Raw genomic sequence first — 12,230 nt, 5'->3', positions numbered from 1 at the left:
TAACTGGTTAACTTCTACACTTCCAGAAGCAGGTGGTCACACCACAACAAGAAGATTTAGGGAGAGCAAGAAACAAAAAAAATACTCAGGACATGTAGCATACATGTCAAATATCATTGAAGATTAACCTTCCACTTTCGAAGAAGCAGCCAAACACCAAGAATGGAAGAATGTAATGAATGAAAAATACCTATCTATTATGAAGAATGGAGTTTGGGAAATTGTCCCAAGATCAGAAAAAAATCAGTGGTAACCTCTATGTGGTTGTATAAGATCAAGCATGCTGCAAATGGAAGCATAGATAAATTCAAGGCTAGATTCGTGGCTCAAGGTTTCTTTCAGGAAGAAAGTATTGACTATGAAGAAACCTTTGCTCCCACATTAAGGTATACCATGATCCGATCATTGATATCTCTGGCAGCATCAATGGGATGGAAGGTACATCAAATGGATGTCAAAACAACATTCTCGAATGGTACCATAGATGAAGAAGTATACATAGAGAAACCATTAGGATTCGAAGTAAAGGATAGAGAAACTCATGTTTTCATATTGAAGAAGGAACTTTATGGCCTCAAGCAGGATACTAAGGCATGGTATGCTAGAATGGATATATAAATGCAAAGGTTGGGTTTCAGGAAAAGCATGGTAGATTCAAATCCCTACATCAAAGTAGAGAATGATGAACTTGTCATCATTCTTCTATATGTAGATGATCTTGTATTAAATGGTAATGAATAACGAATTCAAGAGTGTAAGAAAATGCTGGCAGCCGAATCTGATATGAACGATCTAGGACTTATGCATTATTATCTGGGAGTAGAAGTCTAGTAGGAATCGAATGAAATATTCCTATGAAAACTACGATGATCACAAACTTGAAAATTTTAAGGAATTCTGAATCTAGCCCAGTGGATCATCCTAAGTACAGACAATTGATTTTCTCTCTGATGTATCTGGTGAATACTTAGCCAGACATGTGTTTTGCAATAAATGTTCTCAATCAATTTCAATGGATCCAAGACATGATCATTGGATAACTGCTAAGCATATACTAAGATATATGCAAGAAACCATCCATTACTTCCTCAAGTATGGAAAAGGAAAAGATGTTAATCTTGAAGGATTTACTAATTATGATTGGGGAGGCAATGAGAAGGATGCTAGAGGCAGTACATAAGCATGTTTTGGGATCCTCCATGGTCTCTTAGATGAGAAGAAAGAAAGAGATAAGGGTTGTAAGTAGTGTTGAGGCCGAGTGCTTTGCAGTCTGTGAAGTGAGAAGGGAAGTGGTCGAGCTAAGGAAGATGTTATCTGATCTATTTGCAGGACCGTTGGATTCTACCATAATACATAGTGATAATACCAATTGTATTATATTATCTGAGGACCCGATATTTCATGGAAAAACAAAGCACATAAACAAAAAGTACCACTACATTCAAAAGTTGGTACAATATGGTGTACTGAAGCTGTAGTATATCCCCATTGATGATCAAACTGCTAATATTTTGACAGATATCTTCCCAATAAGAAGTTTTTGTATTTTAGAAACAAGCTTGGATTGCTTGACATACCTTCCCTAGTTGAGAGGGAGAGATAGACACATCATTCTTGCCTTCATTTTGGAAGAAAGAATGGAGGATTGAGTAATCATATGAAAAATAATACACTTTAAGGATATGGTAGGACATCCAAGATAATAGTAGGCAAGAGGACTGATATTTTTTGACGGCTAGGGACCCATGACAAGAATAGTCCTAGAAGGTCATACTCGGTGAATATACGAGTGGGTATGTACCTTGAGAGACAATGATGAAGGTATCTATAATAATTGGTCTTGCCAACATTGTGCGGTAATTTATTGAGAGATAGATCTATTAGTCAAGACCTTGCTATGCGACAATGTTGGTTATAATGATGCTATACAGATGGATTACTAGTTTGACTCTTGTTATGAGATCTCTTCCATATTGAGAATAACCATGTACCATTTATGAATAACTCCCTAGTTAAGAGGGAGTGTTGAAGAAAGTGTAACTAGGTTTGGTCTTCATAAATATGAAATTTACTTTTCATTCTTGTATTTCGTAAAAGAAAAAAATTGATTATTATTGTTATTGAGCTTGGGTTTCTTGCCCAAGAAAATTGTTTTAGAGGTGAAGAACTACTTGAAAGTGCTTCTAATATTTTCCTAGGCGAAGAAGTCAAATAGGGACATTGTCATAATAGGAAGAACCCATCGAGCAGCTTATAAACTGTAAAAATAATTACTTTTGTATTTTACTGAGCCTTCCAAGACCAAGTCAGTCTAGAAGCTGGAATTCGTACCCCTGGAAGACCTATATATAGAGGAAAATTTGACCTCATTTGGACACATTCATTCCTCTCTCTCAAGAAGCAAAAAATGGCAAGCAAAGAAGGAAAATGAAGGAGAATAAGTGTTTTGATTTCTTCCCTCTCTCTCTCTCTTTCTCTCCACACGTGCAAAGGAGGGGGCTAAAATTTTGCAGCTTTTCACTCGCATTTCTTCTTCCCGGCAAGGGTTCCATTGTGGAGGTTCGATTTGCTGAAAAATTGCTGAAGGAAGGGCCAACAAAGTACCCTTCTAGATCCATAAGGAAAATTATGTCAAGCGAGGCAGCTAAAAACAAAGAAGAGGCAATTCTAGTCCACACGTTCGAAGTAGTTGCTGCTATTGGGGGCTAAAGTTGCAGATATGTAGTTAGGGCCAAAAATTTGTGGCTAGAGGTTGACGTACTGTTATCGGAAGAGATTATGCTGGATTTGGAAAGTTGACCTTGGTCTTTGAAGTTCTTCAGTGTTGTTCAAGGGTATTAGTATTCATCAATAAAGAATCTATAAGAAGAGATTGAAGGGTTTTCCTCTCAAGAGGAGAGTTTATTCCCTGGCTTGGAGCCTACATCTTGTGTACTTGTATCTTATTGATCTTCTTGTTTTGGTAGTTTTTTGATGATTGAAGAACACACTATAATAATAAGAAGAAGAATATAATCATAATAAGTAAAAAGACATCACAAGCAATTAACATAGTTAGAAGAATCATTAATGTCATCTTGTCTTAGATTATTCAACACCTTGTAAAGAGTAGAATGAAAATAAAGTGCATCCAAAGCACTCTTTATAAAAAGGAGTTTAACCCTATTTATAGTTTTTAACCTTTGTTATGAAGGGGCACAAATGGTTTGTGTTGTGCACACGGAAACATATTTTTCACTTGATGAATGTATTATTGATGTGCTCTTTGAGGTTTTCAATCATGTACCTTTATGTTCCTTAAGATATATTCCTTAGATGCAACAAACAATGGATTTCACATCTTTAGAATCTTTTTTAAGTTGTAGTGTATCACACTCTTGGAGATTTTCATCTCATCAAATATAGTGAGGACACCATGTAATTTCAAACTTTGATTATTTATGACATATCACAGGATAAATATTTTAGTTTAGTGACATATCACATGAGAAAGTATTTTGAGGTTCCCTATGTCTCATAGTTGCGAACTTATAAAGCCGTGACACATCACAAGAAAAATATTTTCCTTTGTGACATATGGTGATTGAGTAACTTTTTAAAGTTTCAACATATTACACATAGAAAATAGTGAAAATTCCAATATGTCGCCATTCATAAAAAAATTCTTAGTTACAAAATGCCAAATATTTATTAAAATTTTCACTAAATCATTTTATATCTTGAATTCTAAACAGGGAATATTTAGGGGAGAGATATCACCAATTGGCTCTTTTTTTGGAAGTTTTCTAAAAACTGTATTTCAACATTAGGTTAAAATTCACCTGTTTTTTGCATAGATATGATTATATTGAAAATATTCACCAAATATTTACTAGTTTTAATAGTAAATTACACGTTTCTTATTGAATATTCCCCTACATTTTATATGTATGATTTTTCAAACTTTAATACTTGCCTAGAATACTATACTTAAAAATTAGCCTGATGCAAAAATTTCCTACATTGCATTGTGTAGCAATAAAAATGATGTTAATAGCATTGTATCACACAAAAAGAAGTTTTATATAAGTGCCATACATCATGATTTAAAAATATTTTTTCCGACAATGATAAGATGAATTTATTAAAATGGGCCTAATCAGAAGAAATTTATAGACTTGATTGAAATTTTGAAGAGTATCAAAGATTTATTGAAAATGAAAATTATTCTATGTCATTGTGATTACTTTGAAACACTATTCTTTTGAGATCAAAATCCAAACAGTGGAAGGGTACACAACCCTTTTCCCTTTTTCGTATTACAAATACAATAATTGTATAGGAAAGTTGCTACTGTCTCAACACTAGTATACATGGGTTAAGTGGTACATTTAATATATTAGAAACATGTAGATATTGGGGATGTTTGGAATTAGGTATTTAGGGTGAGGGAAGGCAGATTCAATTAGTTATCTAGGAGGATTTTTTGGAATTGTCTAAATGGGTTGTTTCATAGTAACTTGATGTTCACATTTCAATATACAAAACAATGTATTTATTCTCCTGAAATCCTCTTCTTTCATTGTGTTGTCCAATTCCTGAAACCATATTTATGACAAAGTGTTGATCTAGTGTCTATGGAATTACAAGTTTTTGAATGTCCACCAACTATTTTATATCAAAATGCTACATGTATTCTCTTATCAATGTAAATCTGAATAAAAATGAGAAATTGGCTAAAATAATTATTAGAAATGTTAGGATTTGACCAAGAAATATAAAATATACCTAGTGGAAAGACTCTATAATAAATACCAATTTCAGCAGAAATAAATAAAAAAACATATGAATCTATGGTCATAGCTTCTGAAAAGATTTTTTTCCTAACCCACTAAGGGGTGTGATGTAGAAGTTCATACGTTGAAGACTCAGATACAACTTCTCAATCAATCTCTTTGTTTGATTACTCCTTTTAGAAATAAAAATGCAGGGTTTCTTTAGGTAAGTTGAACACTTCTAACTTCATTAGATGTTGCAAAGAAATTAGTGTTAGTATAGTCCCACTTAACTCCAATAAATAAATCACGGAAGAAATTAGAATAGAAATAGGTGCCCCATACATCTACATAATTCTCAACTAGGCTTATAAGAGTTGTGCCATGTCACCGTACTAGGAATAGATTACTTCCAAATATATTAAAATCCATTTATAACTTAAGAATGGTGAGCTTAAAACTCCAAATCCTGACTAAATCATTTGAGACTAATGGATGAGTTCACTTTACCAAATATTAATACCGTTAAAAATAGTACGACATCGAAATTGAAGGATAAATTATTTTGGTGTTACAAAGAATTAAAAAATAATGTAAAAAATAAGATATTATAATGAGGTCATTTAAAGTACTCTATTAAATCAAAAGTATATTATATTATAACTAGCATAAAAAACATAATCAAATGTATTGAAATAAAAATAAAATCTCATGAGTTTTATAGTGAAATGACCATCAAACAATTCATAAAACACCATGGCATGAAATAATTTGTCATATTTATTATACAGTTATAGTGGAGGATTAAAAAATACCCCTCTTATAATTCCCTACATTAGATCTCAACTACAAAAAAATTGTAACAAATCTTTCAATTCATCAAAACTATTGAGATTCAAAAAATATTATCTCAAATCTTTTGAAGGATAGAAAAAAATTACAATAACAAAGTTATTCATTGCCATTTTTTCTTAATTATTCATAGATCAAAGTCAAAATTTCTGGATGTTAAAGATTATCACCATCCTCTTTACAAATAAAAGGGGTGGTAAAAAAATCATGAAAAAATGGATAGTTATGGCATTGACTAAAAGTAGAGGTTCTTTTAATTAGAGTAATGAAATGAGATGAGGGTTCAGCGAAAAGACTTTGGGAGGTATTCTTAAATAAACAATGAAAATAGAGTAGTTCTTAAATATACCATGACCATGCTATGTTATAGGTTCATTATTTGAACACCCTATGAGCCCTATAAGACTAATGAAAAAATTGATGACAAACATTACTTCTTTTTTCCTTCATCATGTGAACTCTTATGCCTCCTATATAGACTTGAAATGACATAGAATAAACTAAATTTGAAGGGAAGGTCTCTAGGAGGAGTTGTAAAAAGTGGAAACATAACTCGTAAAATTTCTTGCATTAACCAACTTGAGATTGTTATGGAACATGATGAAATGGAGGAGGTATAGTTAAATAAGTAATATGGGTATAATGGCAAATGTAAAGCTTATAATTTACTAATTCATGATTGTTAAGAGTGTTGGATGTGTAATGAAATTCATGAATTCTCAGAGCATAGTGGTGCAATTCCTCTACCTCATACACCAAAAATGGTTTTTCTATCGAGTTTTTGAACATTTGAAGTAGGAAAAGAGAAGCATGAGATAGGTTCACATTAAATATCTGAAGGATTATGCATAGTTACAATGATATGAGCATTATATATTTATAATATTAAAAATTAAACTCAAGACACGCTATCCAATCCTCCACTTAGGGGTTAATGTCCACACATTAACAATAGGGATATTATTACTTGCAAACACAAATTAATTAACATGAATGATAAGAAGCATCATTCAATTTCTTCAAATTCTAGTTAAAGTTTCCTAAGACTTAAATTGTGAAAAGTGATGATTCGTTGTTAAACCATTGGAAAATAAGCAAAAAAAATATCTACAAACTATTGATACTTTTAAAAGAACTATTATAATTAAATTCAAAGAGACATGGTAGACAACCAAATAATAGGGAATAATAGAAGGTTAAATATTGTAAGAGACTAAGGAAAATTTATGGGCTAAATTTCATTGATGGGCTATTTTACCATTTGTTTCCTTAAAAAGAATCATTGATTTCAATTTTTTTGTGAAATAATTCACTGAAATTACTATATGATAAATGCATTTTACTCTTAAAATACATAATTTTTTATACAAAACTATATAAAATAGTTAGAAAATAGGAGGTCTAAGATATTTTCACTATAAAATAAGTTTGGAGGACATTAAACCCAAACACGAAGATCAAAAGTTTTCTTTCTATATTTTTGAAATAATATTGAATTCTCATGACCTTCATATTGAAATGAAATGCTAGATAAAACATAAAAAACACTAGGAAGAATATATAATATAAATGATACGAAGGAAATGAGGTGAGAAAAACACTTTATATATTAAAACACTTTGCATATACTCACATTAGATCTTAATCCTGACTTCCTAAGTGATAGGCTTAGGGGCTAGGTCAAGTAGTCCTCAATTATGTTATTGGGTATTTGGTTATCTACATGTTAGTAAGTGCCCAATTCAAATATCCAATGCTAGGATCACTAATATGTATTAATAGCTTACAAGGGATGCATCTAAAAATATAGTGAAATATCCCTTATATTTCTTTGCAAAGTTTTCAAAAAATATAACCCATAAAGTTAGCTAGAAATTATCCATGATTATATTGAAGCATATCTTATTTTTATCCATGAGATTTTCTGATCTTCTTAGAAAATTCTAACTCATGAAAACCAAAAAATATAAGAATGTTTCTTTGTAATCCATAGAAATAAAAAGTTAAAACAGATAAAAAAATTCTTTATGAACTTTACCTAATGTCCAATAAATTAAAGTTGGTGTTAGTAAATCATGTAATTATTAACCAGAAAAACACCAAATGTAAAAAATAGTTTATAAATATTAGTTTTGTTAAACAAAACTATAATGGATATAATCAAAATAAAGAAAAATTCCCACGACGTTGTAATCAAGCTATTTACCATTTCCTTTTGGCTTAATACATATCTTTACCTCACTTCCACCATACTTAAACATACAAATAACGTTCATTGGTCTTAGGGATTAGTAAATAACATCATCAAAAAAGAAACGTTCCAATGCTAAATATTCCTAAAAATTCCATTTATTATAGCATTGGAATATCCGAAAATGAGAATAACAAATTCATTCTTTTTATCATAAGCCATGAATCCCTATATAACTTAGAGAATAATTAAGCTACCAAACTAAGTAAACTTGTTTACTTATATTATTGAGGCACAACCTATTAAAATGAATTACATAGAGTTTATATTAAACCTCAATTGTATTATAAATTCTAAGTAGTAGGTCATTCCAAGTACATTTTGGGAAAGCTTTCTTATCAAATCAGTTAAATCCATTTTTATTTTTATTAATGATTCCATTATTATCAAAAGTATAATCTTTACGGTTCATGAGATATAATATTGAATATTAAAATTATTGAAATTAGTTGATTTAATTATTTTTTCTTAATAGTCAAATAAAGTCTCATAAGTTTTAACAGAATTTTTAAGTACATGATGGTTAGACTCTCACAAGTTTTAATAGGGTATACCATTATTCAGTTTGAGCAATTTATGTTTATAATCCAAATATATAATCATAAATTTAAATTCACTAGATTACATAATATTTTTTCCCGGTCACTCCTAATAATTATTTTCTCCCATCAAATCCAAAAACATGTGTTACCCTTTGGCACAAGGGGGAATGATGGTGAGGAATGTGGATTCTTCCCTAATAAGAATCAACTCCATGATGCTAAGGGATATTTCTAGTAGTATTTAAGGTCAATTACAAATGGATTAAGAGGTAGATGAATGTTAGACTTATACTTTTGCATCATGATGGGTAGTGAGACAACTACATTAGGAAAAACCAAGCCTATTTAATACATGCAATGATAGTGTTTTCCTTGGTTGGTTGGTTGGATTTCACTTGTAGTTTCCTTATACTGATAAGGGAAAAAAAGAGATGACTCGCTCAATAAGCCTACCTCCCTCTACTTTTGTTAGTATTTTTGTAGTTCATCTAGTTGTATGGTCTAAGGTGGGATGTGAATTTTCTCTATACACAACTGAAGTTTTCTCTCTCATCAAGGAGGAAACCAACGCTGGTGGGAGTTATTGTCAAGCTCAACATCCTCTATTTGGCATTTTCCATGCTTGGTGGATTTTCTATTATGTATCAATCCCATTATGGTATTTAGTCTACATGGGATGCATGGCTTATGCTAATAGAATGGATGGGGAGGGGAGAAAGTGAGAGTCTTATATAAGGGCTATTAGGGCCTCTTCCTCTAGACACTTCACAAGTTCTTCCAAGGTGGTTGGTGAACGATGGGAGGGTTAGAAAACCTACAATAGAAAATGATATGAAATGTATAAATAGGAGGTGGAAAAGCTAGAGAGGGAGATGGAGGCCAAAAGGCTAAGCCTTTCTGAGACCCATGTTGTGGAGAACATTAAGGGATGGGTATTTGACCCTATTCAGTCACGCACATGAGAAATTAAGTTTTTGGCATACTAGGAAGAAATTTAACACATAAAAAGCAATGTGTAAGGGGGTCATTGGAATTGAAATTTCAATCATGTAGGTTTCTAAGGGAGAAACCACTCAGAGGCATGAAGGTTGATTCGATAGCACCTAGCTCAACATGATGGAGTGGGGTGGGGTGGGGTGGGGTGGGATAGCCTTCAACATGTGCTCAAGAACAAGGTAAAACTAACAAGAGCTTTGTGCATGAGCTTCCCAACCCCATGTGTTTGATTCTTGAATTTTGTAGTGAGAGTTGTATTTTTTATGCTTATATGTTATCATTAGTAGTCATAAGCAACTAGTTTCTACAATATTTCTTTTCCACATACCAATTAGTAGAAAATATAGACATAAACATGTTGATATTAAGTTAATGGGGGTATTGATATAAAGATATGGATATGATGCTTGATATTAAGTTAGTGGGAGCATTGGTTTGGCTTGAGGTAATCATCCTTCAATGAATGTCATATCTCACCACATGTAAATGACATTTTTCTTTTATTTATAATGTGGATCTTCTCTATATATAGTTTATTATAATTTTCTTAAAACATATTGGAATGAATGTGAAATAATATTATCTATTAATATATGTATTTAAAAATTTAAAATAATAATCTAAATAATTTTATTAAAATGAATTAAAATTGATTATTTTTTCAAACTAATATCTTAATTTTGATTGATGTTCAGACAAACAGATAATGATATATAATGTTATGATCACACACCTCACTAGATTATAAAAAAATCTATATATTAATAAAATTATTCCACACCTACCTAGATTATATATATTAAAAACATTATTTGGGAATGCTTCATAGCAAAGTGTAATATGGGGTTTGGTAGGACCTCTTCCTCTAGATACCTCACATGTTCTTCCAATGTAGTTGGTGAAGCATGGGAGGGTATAAAAAATTACCACAACAAATCCTCCAAAATTGATAAACAAGAGATGGAAAAGCTAAAGAAGGAGGTGCAAGCCAAAATGCTAAGCTTTTCTGAGACCCGAGTTGTAGAGGGCATTAGGGAAGGGTATCTAACCCTATTCACTCATGCACATGAGAAACTAAGTTTTTGGCATACCGATAAGACATTGAGTACACAAACTAAATTTAAACCAATGTGTAAGGGGTTCTTTCGAATTACAATTTCAATCACTTAGTTTTCTAAGGGAGAAACCACTCAAAAACAAGATGGTTGATTACATAGCACCTAGCTCAACGTGATGGGGTGGGGTAGGATGGGATAGCCATCAACATGTGCTCATGAACAAGGTAAAACTAACAGGAGCTTTGTGCATGTGCTTCCCAACCCCATGTGTTTGATTCTTGACTTGGGTAGTGTGATTCAGTTTTTATGTTTATATGTTATCATGAGTAGTCATAGGCAACTAGTTTCTACAATACTTCTTTTTCACGTACGAACATTATAAATACATAAACACATTGATATTAAGTTGGTGGGCGAACTCCTACAAAAATATAGATATGATGATTGATATTAAATTAGTGAGAACATTAATTTAGATTGAGATAATTACCCATCAGTAAATGGCATATTTCACCATCAGTAAATGACATATTTCTATCTTATATATAATATGAATCTTCTCTATATATAATTTATTATAATTTTCTAAAAAATATTTTAATGAATGTAAAATAATATTATAAATTTAATATATCCCATTAAAATATAAAATAAATAATCAACATAATTATTATTAAAACGAATTTAAACTACTTAATTTTTTAATCTAACTTAATATTTTAATTTTAATTGGTATTTAAAGAAACATATAATACTATATAATGTTACCATCACACACCTGCGTAAATTATAATTATATATATATAGATACCACACCTATCTTGATTATATATATAAAAGACACGCCTACTTAGATTATAATAAAAATCTATATATATTAGTAAAATTATTCCACACCTCTATGGATTATATATATATATAAAACATTATTAGGGAATGTTTCTTTCCCAACAATTCGTAGTTACAAATAAAGAATGTAGATCTCACTTTACATATGTTTTACGCATGACTGTATAAATGACAAAATATACAAATGCTTTCCGTTAGAATTTGCCCTCTCAAAGTTCGTAGTTCCACACAAAAAGTAAACAGAATGGATAATGAACGCCCTACCATGGAAATCACTTTCCGTGTGAGTAGTGGATGGCATTGTCATGACATTCCTTCCGAGTGTCTTTTTCGGCATTGAAGTTCACAAGGAATTAAAAAACTACCCTTCAAACGCATCAATACCATATTATGGTGTCATTACCAATATACAAAGTACTCTTGGCGTTGCTCTTTGTCTTTTAGTCCCTCGTGAGTTGGAAGCTTTTGTTTTGGGTCCCATTGGATACTATTATTGTAACCTACAGGGCCATTAAAATAATTCGGACCACAGAACAACGCACAAAAGATGATTACAATATTCACAGACAAATAGATGAAGCATCCGTGCATGTGACTTGTGAGAAATTTACATTGTTGACACCAGTTATTCATCAATAAAGTTTGGAAGGGAGCGAGGACATAGTACAGACGATATTCGACATAGAGACTTCCTTTTCTATTATATACCCAAAAAAATACATATTAATGGACCCAACTTTGGTGGCGAATCCAAAGGCCGAGAGTGACAAGCAAATGTTCCTCACCTCATCACACTCTTACTCTTTAAAAGGAGAATGCCTGGAAATGGCTCTTGTGGGTTCTCTGCCTGAATCTAGATATGGACTACCGTACACTGTATTTCAGGCAGTAGGAATCATGGGGAATTTTCTATGATCGACAAACCAGG

This window comes from Pinus tabuliformis, chromosome 4_1 (assembly GCF_031772625.1).
Source record: "Pinus tabuliformis cultivar Carrire ecotype Pingquan chromosome 4_1, CPIR1, whole genome shotgun sequence".
NCBI lineage: Eukaryota > Viridiplantae > Streptophyta > Pinopsida > Pinales > Pinaceae > Pinus > Pinus tabuliformis.
Note: the sequence above shows the minus strand (reverse complement) of the source record.